The sequence below is a fragment of the Chenopodium quinoa genome, unplaced genomic scaffold, assembly GCF_001683475.1.
Source record: "Chenopodium quinoa cultivar QQ74 unplaced genomic scaffold, ASM168347v1, whole genome shotgun sequence".
In the NCBI taxonomy this organism is placed as follows: Eukaryota; Viridiplantae; Streptophyta; class Magnoliopsida; order Caryophyllales; family Amaranthaceae; genus Chenopodium; species Chenopodium quinoa.
This window is the reverse complement of record NW_018745410.1, coordinates 5,501,699-5,519,575: the sequence shown is the minus strand read 5'-3', so window position 1 is coordinate 5,519,575 and position 17,877 is coordinate 5,501,699.

Here is a 17,877-nt window from a genome sequence, read left to right as displayed (position 1 = left end):
GTTGTAGATGAGTTAGGTGGTGCAGAATTCTTCACTAAGCTGGATTTAAGAGCTGGATATCACCAAATGAGGGTGACTCCAAGTGATGTGTATAAAACAACCTTAAAAACCCATACAGGCCATTATGAGTTTTTAGTCATGCCATTTGGACTAACTAATGCTCCTACATCATTCCAAGGCTGGATGAACCATGTATTTAGGTCACTTCTGAGGAAGTGTGCTTGTCTTTTTTGATGATATTATGGTCTACAGCCGATCTTTGAAGGATCATTGGCAGCATCTAGCTCAGGTGTTTACCTTGATGAAAGAGCACTGTATGTTTATCAAGGAAAGCAAATGTATCTTTGCTACAAACAAGGTGGAATACTTAGGACACTATATTACTGAAAATGGTGTGGAGACTTATCTTAAGAAAGTTGCTGTAGTTAGTAGTTGGTAGTTCCTTCTAATGTTAAGGAACTTAGAAGCTTCCTAGGGTTGATAGGTTACTATAGGAAGTTTGTTATAGGTTATGCTGTATTGAGTAAGCCTTTAACAGATCAATTGAAGAAGAATGGCTATAATTGGATTGAGGAAGCCCAGTAAGCATTTGAGCAACTTAAGGCTGCATTGGTTTCATCACCAGTGGGCCATTCCAGATTTTAACAAACACTTTGTTTTGGAAACTTATGCTTCAAAATCTGGCATTGGAGTAGTGTTAATGCAGGAGGGGCATCCTTTAGCCTATATAAGTAGGGCATCAGGTTCAAAATGGCAGAAACTTTCTGTTTATGATAAGGAGTTGCTAGCCATTGTGTTTGCTGTTCAGAAATGGGAGCAATATCTTGTTGGGAATCACTTTGTTATCAAGACACATCAGAAGAGTCTCAAGTGGTTACTACAAGAGAAGATTTCAACTCCATTTTAGCAATTTTGGTTATCAAAGCTGATGGGTTTTGATTATGAAATACTGTATAAATGTGGGAAGGAGAATGTAGCTGCTGATGCTCTATCCAGGCTGCAAGGTTATGAGATTTTGTGCTTAGCTGTGACAGTATTGGATTCGAACTTGGGGTCTTTAATTGCTTCCAGTTATCAATTGGATGACAATTATGCTGCAATTATACAAGCTTTATTGAATGGAAACTTGGTTACAGGGTTCCAATGGGATGGTACTCTTTTAAAATGAAAAGGGAAGATAGTTGTGGGCCCTGATGATCAGTTGAGGCACAAAATATTGTCTTGGCATCATGAGTCCCCCGAGAGTGGACATAGTGGAAGGGAATTGACCCTGAGAAGAGTTAAGAGACTACTAGAGGGGTTGACCTGATATGCAAGTTCCTTTGTGAGAAAGTGTATTGTGTGTCAAGCAGCTAAATATGATACACACATCTGCCTATCCTGGCCATTCGCAACCTTTGCCACTTCATTAAGAGGTTTGGATGGATATATCTATGGATTTTATTACTGGCCTACCTACATGGCACAGAGTTGTTATTGTCTACTGCATATCACCCTCAGACACATGGAGGTGGTCAATAGATGCCTTGAAGCTTACTTAAGATGTATGACAGGGATCAGCCTCAAGAATGGCATAAGTGGCTATCTTTAGCTGAATGGTGGTATAATACCCACTTTCATACTGCAATTCAGTTAACTCCATATGAAGTGGTGTATAATCAGCCTCCATATTTACATTTGCCTTATTTAGCCGGAGAAGTAAGGAATGATGAGCTTGATAGAAGTTTACAAAGGAGGGGAAACATGATTGCTAATCTGAAATTTCATCTAGAAAGAGCACAGAATAGGATGAAAACTCAAGCAGACAAGCATAGGTCTGAGAGATCTTTCATGGTTGGTGATTGAGTTTGGTTGAAGTTACAATCATACAGGCAACATTCAATGCAGAGAAGGGGAAATCAGAAGTTGGCTTATCAGTTCTATGGTCCTTTTCAAGTTGCTGCTGTTATTGGGAAGGTGGCATATAAGCTTAAGTTTCCTGCAGATGCCAAAATACATGAAGTTTGTTCACAGAAACTTTGCCCTTAGTTTCTCAAATACCACTTGTGTTTCAAGGCTTTGAAGTTGATTCTGACACCATTAAGCCAACTATATTGGATAGGGAAGATTGTGAAGTTTCAGAACAAAGCTCATATTCATTATTTGGTTCAATGGGAGGACTTTCCAGCTTTCGAGGCTACCTGGAACCAGTGAACAATTTGAGCATAATTTTCCAGATTTTGTTATTCCTTAGACTCGAGGACAAGTCTTTTTTAGGGGGAAGGCTATGATATGGTGGATTAGTTAAAGGGTCTTATTAAGGTGTTTTGGGCGGGAAATTTAATTGTAATTGTTGAGTTTAGCTGATTTGTGTTAGTTGGAAGTGGGAAATGACGTGTAATTCCACTAACAATATAAATCATGTAATAAGTGTGAGTTAGTTAGCAATTAATAACAAACTCATTTTCTTCCCCAAATTCTCTGTTCTTTTTCTTTCTTCTCTTTCTCTCTCTGAACCCATTTTTCTCCATTAAAGGAGCTTAAGCTTCCTCCCTTATCATTGAGCTTTCAAGTATGATTCAAATTTTCACTCTTTCTTTTTTCATAGTAGCTTTGAAACTTCTTTGGTTGTAAGTAATTGGTTCTTTTTCCTTCATTATCCATGGCAAGCTGGTAAAGCAATGTTGCACTTGGTGAGTTTTAGTTTATGATTGCCGCTTCTTTATTGCCTTTGGGTAAATGCATAAGTGATAGGCCGTCGTCGAGCCTATCAAAGATAAAGTCCTATCTTGGTCTCACTAGCTAATAGCAAGGGTAAGAAAGGGTCGAACCCAACCGTTTAAATAAGCTAAATGAAGTCGAAATTGGTTTGGTTTTTATGTAACATGTACTAGTTCAATCAACTAATACTAAGGGGTGATTAACAATAATTAGAGAGTTTTAGGGCTCGGGATATACCACTCAATTTCGTCACAAATCACAAATAGCATGTAGCAAACAATGATAAATTAAGGGGATAATATAGGGGAAGTCATCTAAAGCACCCAACTACTCTCTCAAGCTAGAGAGATTACTTGAATCATGAATACAACTTACTCTCGTGGTTACAAAGCATAAAACAAGTGTTAAAACATAATTACGACGTCAAAAACATTACCTTGATTGGAAATTCCTATTCTCATGGCATTTCAATTCATTTAAGCATAAGGGAGCTAACTCAAGTTCATCTCTCGATCCTTCGTTGAGAAAGCTTAGATAATAGTTCTAGCAATGGCCATATACAAGAACTAAGCAATTAAACCACTTAAGCTCAAATAATTAACACCCAACAATTACCAAATTAACACATGCAACAAGTAATTAGTGACTACATTGAGGGTTTTACCCAAACCCTAGAAAATTAGACTACTCACAATCCATGGAGATTAAAGCAATTAAGGATTTCAAGTAACTCATGAACAAGAATTAACTAAAGATTAAGCTAAATAACAATCTAAGCATACACGAATTAAGTAAGATAATTAACAATCAAAGCAATTAAAATGGAAGAGAAGAGTGAGAAAAATATTACTAGAAGCTTGAACTTGAATAACAATGGTGGAACTTGTCTTCTACAATGATTGAGAATCAAATTTCCAAGCTATTAATTATAATCTAACTAATGATTTGAGAATATTTGTGTTTCTACAATTACAAACTAAGAGGAAGCACTAAAAACTTGGATCCCATACAAATGAGCTCAAGGGGTTATTTATAAAGACCCCAAATAAAAAAGACGGGGAAAACAAGAGTCAGGCACGGCTACAGGTCAGCACGGATGTGCTGAGGTTGGCACGGACGTGCAACCATATCTGCACGGACGTGCTGAGGTAGGTAAGGGCGTGCATCTCCGAAAGAAGAGAGGCAAAACCTACTGTTATGGCCTGGGGATCCCTGCACAGACGTGCCAAATGTGGCACGAACGTGCACATTGGAATCAGTCTTGAAACTGATTTGGGCCGGGTAAGCTATACGGACGTGCAAGATCAGGCACGGACGTGTTGAATATCTTACACGGATGTGCTGAACTCTGCACGAACGTGCAGGTCTTGTAAGCAGCAAGCAGTAGCTTCTGTTCGTGCTTCCTGCATGGCACGTCCGTGCAGGCTCTCTTAGGCCCTTATCTTCACTTTTTCTTCGGTTTTGCTCCATTGTCTCGGCTTCTATCCCCGGTTTATCATCCATATGCCTCAAATGGTCATCTTTAAACCTAAAAACTCAATAAAAACACTAACAACCCGTGAAGCAAGGGATACACAAAAGTTGAACAAAAATAGAGTAGAAGTGAACCAAAATGCCAATATACCAAGTAAACAAGGTTCGAAATCACTCTAAATTCATATCAAATAACAAGTTATCAATAAGCATGATATTTGTCAGGATTAAAGGATATGTATGCTTTACATATTATCTGAAGATTATTTGATTAACCCTTCTTTAGACTGAAACATAATACTTCCTCCGCCCGTAATTATGTGCAACAAAGGGGTATTATTTGTGAGATATAAAATATTCCTTTATTGCACATAATTGTGGGTGGAATAAGTATTCAACTTGGAATTATGAGTGAAACATGAATTGAATGAGCATAATGGCCCTGAAATGTGTGCTTTGATTTTTAAGGACTAACTATTTGACTGTGGGAAGATGAAATAGGGAAATCTAGGTTGTTATCTAAAACCCCTAAGATCAAATAAACCTAACTTTGAAAATATGATTCTAATGGCCTAGTAAAGGTTGAATTCACAAGAACAACAACTAACGGTACCAAACACAATGTTGAGGTTATGCTAATTTGGATTATTGGTAAAGGAAAATTATCTAGAACTAAACTAATAATGTAAGAGAAAAAGAGATCAACAAGTAGAGAGCAAATATAACAAGTAAGGCACTATAGTCTAGAGGTGTTGGAGTCACAAAGACCCCATCTCCTCCCTACGACCAAACATTATAGGTCCATAATATGGAATAAGCCGACAAGACCCCGTACTATAAACACATATCAAAACCCTAACCCTTTGGAGAGAGGAATCAAGAGATCTATGAGAGTTGTAATCCATATATTATCAATGAAATAATTGTTCCTTTATATTTTTCCAACCTCTTATATTGCAGGTTTGAATTTTTATTGTTTTGCACTAGCAATAAAGAATAAAAATAAGAGTAATTAAGTGAATAAGTTACTCACGTTCCGCGCTTCTTTAAATTACTACATCATGAATAAATCGTTAGTAACTTTAATAAAAATATAACTCACATTGAAACAATTAAATTAAATTAAAAGTACAGTAGATTTGGTCAAAACCCTCAATCGGTTCTACCTTTCACGCCTTGGTTTAAGTATGAAACTTCGGGTCAAGTATGGACTCCTTGGAGTGCTTGAGGGAAGTATTGTGGAAGTATAAGGAGGCAAGTATTTAGGCTAATAAGGAGAAGAGAAAGATTTTTGGTGTAGGGAGAAAGAGAATGATTTTTGGCGCCCCAAAACTGAGTAAATCAGGTTTGTATTTATAGAGAAAAGGCGTAGGGTGAAGCACGAAACCCTAGTAGTGAAAAGATGCCGCATAAAAACCCTGGGAAAACATCGCGTCACGGTATATGCACCGCGACACGGCTCGAAATACTGTGACATGACCCACAATACCGTGTTGCGGTATTTTTCAATTTTTACGCGTTAAACTATGATAACTTTTGATCCGTGACTGGCAATAAGGCTTATAATATATCGTTGGAAAGCTTATCAAGTCTAATTTCCAATGCAATTAAAATAAGGTCAAAATCTTTTGTAAATCTTAAGATATGAAAGTTTAGTTAAAGGGTGTCGGTTTTGGGCCGAGTTTAGTGTTTTGCTTATATCTTCTTCGTTTTAAATCGGAATTGGGCTTGTGATACATCGCTGGAAAGCTAATTTAAGAGCATATCCAATTAAATAATATTTGTATCAAAATTATAGGGCCACAAAATCAGATTAGCTCGGTTTTGTAATGTGGACACGAAAAGATGAAAATAAGTTATGGTTTAGTAAAATGGGCTAGGAATTGGGTTGATTTATGAAATGTATTGGGATTAAATATGGATTTAAGCACTCCAATATTAAATACTCAACCTGAATAATAAAGGTTGTTTTGGGGAGACAATTTAGGTGTTTACAAGGTTCTTCACAGTAAAGAAGGGAAACTCAATTTAATTTCACACAATTTTATTGATTTCAAAAAGGCAAGTTCTTATTAACATCGGTTTCCATTATCATTCAACTGAGCTAATCATAACTATAACAATTCCTATGTCCAACCACGGATCATCACAGGAGACACAAAATCTCGATTTCAATTCGAAACAATAAAATTACATGATAAACAATACTAAGAGGTATGATAAATTTTTCTCTGTTTATTACAAGGATAACTATTATATATGCTCTAAATTAGAGCTATTCATGGGCAAGATGGCCTGCTAAGCCCGCCCAACCTAGCCCGCAAAAAGGGCGAGCTTGGACAACCTTCTTAAAAAATTAGATATTTGGGCGGGCTAGGCCCAACCCGCTAATATAAATGGACGGGTATGAACAAGAAAATATGTATCGTGGGTTAGCCCGCTCGGCCAGTTTATTAAAATAATAATAATAATAATAATAATAATAATAATAATAATAATATATTAATAATTTTATTTAGTTAATTTTGACATACTTTGTGTATGTTAGAAAATAAATACAAAGAGACTATATTGAACTATAAGCTTTTATTAGTTACATTTTTTTTTTGAATTTTATATTTTATCATCAACACTTATTAAATAAATTTTTTATTTCATATAATTATAACATATGTTATAATTTCAACCTTTTTTTTTTTTTTTAATTTCTATTATCATTTGTGAACAAAAAATTTTAATTTCTATTATCATTTGTGAACAAAAAATTTTAAGACAACTCCACCAAAATAATTTTAGCATAGATAAATAATAAAAAGATTAATTAGTGTTATAAAAAATAAAACAAAAATTTAAGGCCCGTTAGCCCGCTGGCAAGCCCAACCATTTAATAAGCGGGCATGGACATAAAATCAAGCCCGCATAAAAGGGTTCAGATTTGCTACATAAAGTCCTTTGGACAAAAAAATAAGCATAAGTCATGCCTGCTACCTGGCCAAGTCCGTAAATGATCACCTCTACTCTAAATCTAGAGCTAAGTCATACAACCACCATCGTTATAATCGTTACAACATGCATCGTGACTATAATAATAATATAATGATTCCATTCAAGACAACAAATATATTGTTTGTGTGCTGTGGGCATGCATACATCGATAACTATTTTTCCGAACCAAATAATTTTCAGTTCCAAAGTGTCCACCTACAAATTAGTGGAAAAATTATTCGATTGCTAAAACAAATTAAATTCACAATTATCATTCGTATAGCTAATAAACAAAACAACTACCATTATTATATAAAGTGCTATAAAACGAGATTAAATTTAATCAAAATAAAAAATAATTGCACTACTTACAATTTGCATTTGCCAATATCAAAAACAAGATAGGGACGAAGATACGTTCAAGAAAATAGGGTCAACTAACCCCACCTTCTGTTTGGAAACAGAGCTCTTTTATCGCGGAATTAGACCTGCTATTAACGTCGGCTTATCTGTCAGTCGCGTCGGGTCTGCCGCTCAGTTGAAAGCTATGAAACAAGTCTGCGGGAGTCTAAAACTGGAATTGGCACAATATCGCGTTTTGTAAAAAAAAAAAAAAATAAAAAGTTACAAATTTAAATGGAATTATTTATAATGGGAAATACAATATCAAAATTTAGAAAAATCTATCAATGCAATATACACAAAGTTGTATGTGCAATATGTGTATAATATACAATATATAATACTCCATGCGTTTCAATATGATAGTCTCATATGGAATCGATCACATAAAATAAGAAAAGGAGAATATTTGGAATCTAGTATTAAATTAAAAAAACAATTCATAAATAGTTGTCTTATTTAATTTTTTATTTTTTTAGGAAAGTATTAGCCATAATTGCATAAATCAAGGGAGTAATTTCTTTACTTAGAGTCATGCCATTAATTCATAATCAATTAATCTAGCCAATCAGAATTTATTATGTATAAAATAGGAAATAAAAACTAAGTAAAAGTGAAATACATTCAATATGGGCAGATCTTTTTGAAACACCCAAAATAGTATATGGGACTAACAAATTGAAACGGAGGGAGGATATAATATACTAAAATTTCTGTCTAATTGCAGAATTTAGGTTCTTTAATTTCTTGCAATGAATTTTAGATATAATACTCTTTAATTTATGCACTGCTTGGCCTTACAATAATATGTACAAAACAGAGAATATAAACACAGTAATTACTCACCTAGGTTATCTAAGACATACATGATAATGATAATAATGATTGTCTTGTTTGGCTATAAGGATATCGTAAAGATTTATAATATAGATTCAATTTATTTTACTGTACAAATATTTTAAATAATATAGATTTATAAGGCCTACTATAATCTTTAATCTTGAATACAGACTACTTAACCGAGAGTCCAACCTAAAGTCCAACAGTGGAGGAATATGTAAGGCAAAGAGTGGCAAGTAACGCTGATATATATACCGTACAAAGCTTAAACCCCTCTACATGACAATTAGTTGTGTCTTTGTTGTAGAGGAGTACCATTGATGTAGATGAGCTTGTGCTGGTCAATGCATACATGAATATAACCTGTATTAAGAGTTAAATTACATTAGTCAATTATAATTAATATAAAAGAAATTAATATAATTTATATTGAGGAAAATTAATACAGCATAAAAAAATTGTTAAAAAACATTTAATGTCAATGAAACAAATGATAAGGTAGATGGAAGCGGTCTGAAGATTTATATCCTTTATCTAGAAATAGATCTTTCCTAATGTGAGGAGAAAGCTCTACACGTCCACCATCGCCATGGCAAACATCAAAGCACTAAAAAATGTTATTGTACAAAAGTAATTATTATAATTTCAATAAAAAATGAAGATGCATTACCTAGACCAAATGCTTTTAGTAAATACGAGTTGTTTGCTGCACATCACCAGGATAGTAGATAAACTAGAAAAAACCGTCTTAGCGACTCGTAAGCAAATGCTAAAGCACGTTACTCAAACCCTTCCAATTTTGCAATAATAAATCAGCTCTTCATATGAATAATAGATATCCGAAAACCCTAGAATTAAACTACTCACGTATAGTTAAAACTAAACTAAACAAAAAATAAGCATAATTAAAGAAGGAAGAAGAAATTAAAGAAAACAATAATAATAAAACTAATCATAAAATCGTATATAATAAAGAAAAACTAATAACCTATCTTATACATTATACTAAAATAGGGTATACTAGCTCCATGGCTGACACGTACCCTGTTTTAGTTTTTTATTTTTTAGTTTTAAAATTAAAATTTTTATATTAGCAAATGATTTATATTAGTAAAGTATTTATATGTGATCATATCATATACATGATTTTATTGTGAATATTCCACGTGAAACTTCCATACATATCAAGAATATAATAAAATATTTTACCTTATAGTTTTCTACCATATACTTTTATAGATATTACAAGTATATATAGCATATCTTTAATATCATAAGTGAAATATTTTTAGATAACCTCTATTTTTAATTTTGGAAAAATTGTCAAAAATAATGCAAACTTTGTGCGGTACGCTAAAAACAAGTCAAACTTTTAATTATTTCTAAATAATACAAACTTTGAGGGATATTCGCTTTAAACAAGTTATTTTACCTACAACTTATTTAGCCGGTTAATTTTTTTTATTTTATTTATCTTATAAAGTTGTTTAATAGATTTTAAAAAATAATACAATGTCACATGTTCTATATAACCTATTCAAGAGGTAATTAATCGGTTTTAACTTGTTTAAAGTGGATAACCTCAAAGTTTGTATTATTAAAAAAAAATTAAAAGTTACCTCTTGAATAGATTATATAGAACACGTGACATTGTATTATTTTTTAAAAACTATTAAACAACTTTATAAGATAAATAAAAAAAATTAACCGGCTAAATAAGTTGTAGGTAAAATAATTTGTTTAAAGCGAATATCCCTCAAAGTTTGTATTATTAAAAAATAATTAAAAGTGTGACTTGTTTTTGGCGGATTGCTCAAAGTTTGTATTATTTTTGACAATTTTTCATTTAATTTTTTAGTTTTAAATGAATTTAGGATTTTGGAATATTAAAGGTTGCGTAAGAAAAAATGCCCTATATGAAGTTAATGATTTCTGCTTGGTAAATCGTATTAATGTAATGGCATTAGGTGAAATAAAATTAAAAAAAAAAAAAAAAAATCTTATCCTAGTCTTTCAAAAATAGCTAAGTGTGGCTTTATGACTTCTGATTTCATCCCTACTTTGGGACTTTCTGGTGGTATTTGGTTAATGTGGAAGGTCAGTTTAGCTAATCCTTTTACTTTATCCATTGTAGGTTTTTTTTTTTTTTTTTTTTTTTTTTTTTTTTTTTTTTTTGTTGACAAAAGAGCTATAAAAAAAAAGGAACAACAACCAAAAACAACTGTCAACCCAAAAAAAAACTAAAACAGAAAATACAACAACTGACGACGTCGGGCACAACCAGCCAACCAGTGAGCAGGATTGACCCACAAACAAGGAACCTTTTGAACCTGGCAAACTAAAAAAGACTGAACCGAAGCCCGCAACTCCTGAATGAGCCACCAAGCAGAGATTTCCATTAAATTAGAAGGAGGAAGAAGAGCAAGGAGGACAGCACAATCTGTATAAATCCGGATTTTCAAAAAACCTTTACGAATCGCAAACTCCAAACCCCATATATAAGCCTGAAGCTCAGACTGCAACGCTGAACTAGCCATAAAAGCCCGACAACCACCTCATAAGACCTCAGAAGAATCAAGATCACGGACTACCTAGCCTGCACCCTCCCTGTTAGTAGAACAATCCCAGGCCCCGTCTACAATCAAACATGTCGTTGGAGAAATATAAGGTAACCCACCGCAAACACAACCACTTGTCATCCTGCTTGGCCTCCAAACTAATCGAACGAGAGGACCTCACAAGCCGCTTCCAATCTAGAGCATGCATATTACGAAGAACCCAATCTAACGCCAGGCCAACAATTGACCCAGGCGACCAAACAACTTTCCTAAACCTCAAATGATTCCGAGAAATCCAAATCGCCCAAAGGAGAGCAAATAACGAAGCAATACCCTTCTAATTTCTCGAAGACGAAAAGAGAGAAATTGTTCTCGAGAACCAAATACTAAATGGAGGAAACTGCATAAGATCCCATTGGATGTCCAACGCTCCAGACAGCCAAATAGTACGGATAGCAGGACAATCTCTGAATGTATGAGACAAAGATTCCACATCCATATGACAAAAGGCACAAACTGAATTAACAGGGAGACCTTGAGAATTGAGAATAGACGCCAAAGGAAGCGCGTCGTATACTTTATCCATTGTAGTTAAAATCCAATAGATTTATCTTATGTAATAATATCTCTATTATTAATTTGAATAATGTATCCTTTATTTGTGTTTTTATTTATGCCCCTACTAGAGAAGAACAAAAAGAATGCTTTTGGTCAGAGCTAATATCATATTTAGCAAGTATTAATGGCCCATTAATAATAATGGGTGACTTTAATGAAATTAGTGACACAAAGGATAAACAAGGTGGCAACACACCAACGAGTAAAAGATTTCAAGGAATGAAGGAATTAAAAGCAATAGGGGTGGTGAAATCAAGAATTTTGGTACTTAAAGGTGGTTTAGTAAATAAATAAAACAAAAAACATAAAAGGTGGTTTTTTCAAAAAAGTTGGACAAAAAAGGTGGTTTATACTAATTTTGCCAAATACAAATAAGGAAACCAAGGTAGAAAATAGACAAAGGAAGTAAAAACTAGGAAAGAATACAAACAAGAGAAAGAAGAACTAAAGATAAAAAAGAGGGTACAAATAAGCTACAAGTATGGGAAAATAACCGTTTAAATGAGCCCTTAATTGTGGCATAAATGCCACTCATCACATTTCAATGCTCAAAGAATGTGACCAACGATGAAATTCAAATGTTTAGTGAAATACTCCAAATGAACAATAGTAATGGATTTGGACCCGACCCGGATCCGTGGATCCAGATTCGTTTTTCAGGGATCTGGGTCTTTGATGCGTTTCTTGATTCGTTTGGTCTTAGGTTTAAACAAGCTTCACTCGTTTGTTTTCGCCTAAGGGTTCTAAATCTGATTTCAAGGCTTCACTCACCTTAATCTCGTGATTTAGGGGTTTTTTTTGAGGATAGTTTGAATTAGCTTCACTCACTAATTAATCTAACCTCTCTTAAATCAGGTTTCACTCGCCTAATCTAAGGGTTTTTATGTTTAACTTCACTCGTCAAACACAAAGAAAACTTGGAAAGAAACGTTCCAAATTAACAAGCAATAAAGCTTTAATCAACAAAACAAACTTGTATAATTTGAAGTTTACAACCTTTATTTATAGACTCAAAACTAATCCTAAACCTAATCAAATTAGAAGACTAATCCTAATTAAATTAGAATCCCATTTGACCTAGAAAACCTAAGAAAACCGAAACTTGATCCCCAAGTTCCTAATTCGGATATGACTAAACTAACTAAGTTTAATTCAACTTAGATTAGGTTATTCAATCCTCCTAAAACACCTAGACACGCCTAAAAACCAAAGTCAAGTCCTAATCCACTTAGGAATTTACTTTGCTAAAAACAAGTCCTAATCCAATTAGGAATCTCTTTTGCTAAAGACAAGTCCTAATTCAAATAGGAACTCACTAGACCAAAACAATTCCTAATCAAAATAAAAATCCTAACGCTTAAAACAAGAAAAACCCTTTCAAGTGAAAGGTAAAAACTTGTAAGCCAAAATCTAATCTAAGAAACATTAAAGAAACGGACCAAGAAAGGAAACGTTGAATGCATCCGCATCATACTCCTCCTCTTGAAAACGAACTTGTCCTCAAGTTACATCATAACAAGGAACGAGATCATTTGCGCTAAGAGAAGCACAAACGCCTTCACCAAGTAGCACTTGAAATGTATCATAATTCTCCCTATGCACGATTTTAAAAGGCCCTTCATCAAAGGATTCATGCTTGTCTTTGCGGTTGTTGTATAACTTCTGTGCACTCAAAGAAAGCCACACATAGTCACCTATCTCAAATGGAGACTTACGAACAAGTTGAAGCACTCTATCTTGCTGCTTGTCTTTCTTCTTCCTCTTACTTGAACCACCTTCATCACATGTAGAAAGAGAAATAACCTTGCTGCCATCATGTTGCATAGGTTCGAATTTAGGAGGCAAAGGTTTTAATCCAATCCTTTTCCCTTTATGTAGAACTGAAACCACATTCTTCTTTGCAAGGTAGATCACATCACGATCAAATTGCCAAGGACGGCCTAGCAACAAAGCACATGCATCCATAGGAACAACATCACACCACACTTTGTCTTCAAACTCACCAATTGTAAAAGAAACCAATGCTTGTTTCGAAACATGTACTCCTCCAACATTTGTGAGCCAATTAAGTTTGTAAGGATTAGGATGGTTCCTAGTCTCAAGCTGCAATGTATCCGTCATCTTCTTAGAGCATGCATTAGTACAAGAACCATTATCCACAATAACTGAACAACTACGCCCATTCACTAAGCATCTAGTGTGAAACAAGTTCTCCCTTTGTGCCATATCAGTCAAAGGAGTAGATTGAGCATGGAGAAGCTTTCTCAAAACAAGTGTGTTGTGATCCGGGGCTGCCTCACACAATGGTTGCTCTTCACACTCTTCCTCAAAGTCATATTCATTCTCCTCTCCTTCACGTTGCTCTTTTAGAAGTAAAGCAAGTTTAGCATCCTCCTCTTCTAAGGCTTGGTATCTTGTTAATGTCATGACCCTTCTATTAGGACACTCGGACTTGTAGTGACCTCTACCTTGACACTTGAAACACTTGATCTCCTCTTCAAGACTCTTCCTATGATGCATGAACGTAATGTGTCGTTCCATCAAAACAGTCATCTGTTCAAGCAAGTGAGTGATCGTTGATTTATTCTCCATGTTTGCGCACAATCAGTAATTTTCCCTCGAAAGTTTGTTGCTGTAGATTTTGCGTCACTTATCCAATGACCACGAAATTTTACAGTCTATAATTTTAGTCCAATAGGAATCCAACCCAAAAAAAATCACCGAAAAATACCAAGTATATAGTTCGCAGTAACCTAAAACTTCCAACTGGTCCAGATCTGCGCCGAGAAGAACAAGAACCAAGAAACTAGCACGAATTGATTCTTGATTGCTCAAGAATAAGGATATAACGACTCAATAATCACACCAACAGCTCTGATACCATTTGATGCGTTTCTTGATTCGTTTGGTCTTAGGTTTAAACAAGCTTCACTCGTTTGTTTTCGCCTAAGGGTTCTAAATCTGATTTCAAGGCTTCACTCACCTTAATCTCGTGATTTAGGGGTTTTTTTTGAGGATAGTTTGAATTAGCTTCACTCACTAATTAATCTAACCTCTCTTAAATCAGGTTTCACTCGCCTAATCTAAGGGTTTTTATGTTTAACTTCACTCGTCAAACACAAAGAAAACTTGGAAAGAAACGTTCCAAATTAACAAGCAATAAAGCTTTAATCAACAAAACAAACTTGTATAATTTGAAGTTTACAACCTTTATTTATAGACTCAAAACTAATCCTAAACCTAATCAAATTAGAAGACTAATCCTAATTAAATTAGAATCCCATTTGACCTAGAAAACCTAAGAAAACCGAAACTTGATCCCCAAGTTCCTAATTCGGATATGACTAAACTAACTAAGTTTAATTCAACTTAGATTAGGTTATTCAATCCTCCTAAAACACCTAGACACGCCTAAAAACCAAAGTCAAGTCCTAATCCACTTAGGAATTTACTTTGCTAAAAACAAGTCCTAATCCAATTAGGAATCTCTTTTGCTAAAGACAAGTCCTAATTCAAATAGGAACTCACTAGACCAAAACAATTCCTAATCAAAATAAAAATCCTAACGCTTAAAACAAGAAAAACCCTTTCAAGTGAAAGGTAAAAACTTGTAAGCCAAAATCTAATCTAAGAAACATTAAAGAAACGGACCAAGAAAGGAAACGTTGAATGCATCCGCATCAGTCTTTAAATTTTAGACCCGACAGATTTGGGTCGGATCCGGGTCCTACTGACAAACGGATCTGGGCCTGGGCCTTAGACCTGGATCCAGATCCGTGGACCCGTTTTTTTAATTTTCTTATTAAAAAAGCTAAAATTGTTTGTTTCTTTATTAAAAGCGTTGATAATGTTAGTAATGATAAAGATTAACCTTTTCAAGAGATGAATTTTGGGTGCTCATATTATATACATCATCGTTGTTTTTTCACTAGCTCATATATAACATCGTATTTTTTTTGTTGTTTATAACTTTAATTCAAAATATGAGTGTATAAGTTGGTTAATTTGGGATTGAACTTAATAACCAACAACATAAGTTTAAAATAATTTTTTTGACCCGAACATTACATATATTGAACCCGTTTTGGACCCAAATCCAGACCCAGACCCGGACTCGGATCCGTTGGACCCGATGGATCCAGATTCGGGTCTTCATTTTCTAGACCCGACGGATCCGGGTCGGATCTGGATCCTATATACAAAAACGGATCTGGATCCGGGTCTATCCGGACCCTATCCAGAACTGACCCGTTGCCATCCCAATCCATAAATGTCGAGCTAGATAAGATTTACATAAATTTTTTCTGGAACAAAAGTCTAGATTCAAAATCACCAAACCTTTTTTAGTTGGGATAAAATTTGTAAGCCGAAAACATTGGGTGGACTAGGATTTTGAAAGGCAGAGGTTAAAAATTTAGTTGTGCAGATGAAGCTTTTGTGGAGGATATTAACGGAACCAAACAATGTATAGGTTAAAATCGTAACGAAGAAATACCTAAAAGACAAATCTTTATTTGATTATGAACTAGCTGCTAATTGATCTTGGCAATGGAGTAACCGTATGAAATTAAGACCCCTTTTTAAACAAGGCCTAAGATGACAGGTAGGAAATGGTAATAAAATTAATTTATGGACAGACACTTGGGTTCTTAAGAAACTATTGATACAAATTACTCATAATGTTCCACATAGTCTTTTAATAGAGAAAGTGTGTGCCTATTTCACAGAATACAAACAATGGAATACTACTAGATTAAACCAAATCCTCCCCCAAAATATAGTCAAAGTCATTTGCAACACCTATATCCCTTCTAACAATCTAGAAAATAAAGTATTCTGGGGATACACTTCTAGTGGAAAATTTTCGACCAAATCTGCAGCTTATTTGACTCTTAATTATGACCCATGATTAAATGCAAAAGTTTCATATGAATGGATATGGAAAACAAATCTCCCTCCAAAGATTAAAAACTTCATTTGAAAAATTTGCAATGATGGCCTTCCTATAAGAGAAAGATTATTCAGAAGCAATGTCACAATTCCTCTTCATTGTCAATTCTGTAATCATCACACAGAAAATGTAGACCATCTTTTCTTTAAATGTCCATTTTAAGAAGATATCTTTAGCTACCTTACCAAGGTAGGCAAATGGACTAACCTGTCTAAATTTATGGGGACATCATTTAGCAATTCTATTCAAAATATTAGAGCAACAAACCCATTAGAGACGACACAAACTATTTTTATAGCATAGTGGTTTATTTGGTACATTAGGAATTCAATAATTTTTCGAAATGAGTCTTTCAATGTAGTACAAACCTGCATTCTAATTAAGAACTTCACTAATGATTGGTTCACTACTAAAAATATTAAAATATACGATGAAGACAACCCCTATAGATTTTCTAAGTCCCTGCCAAATAAATATTGCCAAAAAACAACTCAAAGAGCTTGGTTCCCCCCTCCAAGAAATTTCCACAAGTTAAAATTTGATGGCTTAAAAATAGGCAAAATAGCTCTGCTTTTGGCTTTGTAATTAGAGATCATAATGGGAATCTTATTCTTGTAGGGGTAAAGGCTCTCCACCCCGACACTTCAATTCTCCAAGCAGAAGCAATGGGCCTAAGAGAAGACTTCAAAGGAGCTAAACTCCTAGCCATTCGTAATCTAATTATAGAAGGCGATAATCTGATAGTCATAAACGCCATCAAGAGGGCGTGGATAATCCCGTGGGAGACATACAACATTATATGGGATACAGAGGTAGCTTTGAACACACTTGATTCTCACTCCATTCACTATTATTGCAGGGAGACGAATATGACGACAGACTACATGGCAAAGAAGGGGCACTACCATGAAAATTTTCTTTGGTCCTTTAATATTTTTGCGCCTTCCCTCTCCCTTATCATCCAAAAGGATGCTTTAGGTATCCCCAATCAAAGGGTTTAACCTAGCTTTTCTCAATAAAAAAAAAGTGAAATATTTTGATTGTAATCCTTTATTGTTTTCACTTATGAAGACTTTTTTTCTTACATTACATTATAATGTATTTTTTTATTTATGTTAGTTGATTCAAATAATGTGTATGTCCTACAAATGTAATTTTAGATTAAAATATTCAGTTTCCAAATTATGAAGATTTAGGAATTCGATAACTCAATTTCATTACAAAAGTTAATGCTCATATTTTTCAAAATAACTTATCTATAGTATGTGCACTTAATAATTAACTAATATTTTTCCTTTATCTTAATAGTTATCTTCTATTAATATACACTATATAGCATTTAAATACCTA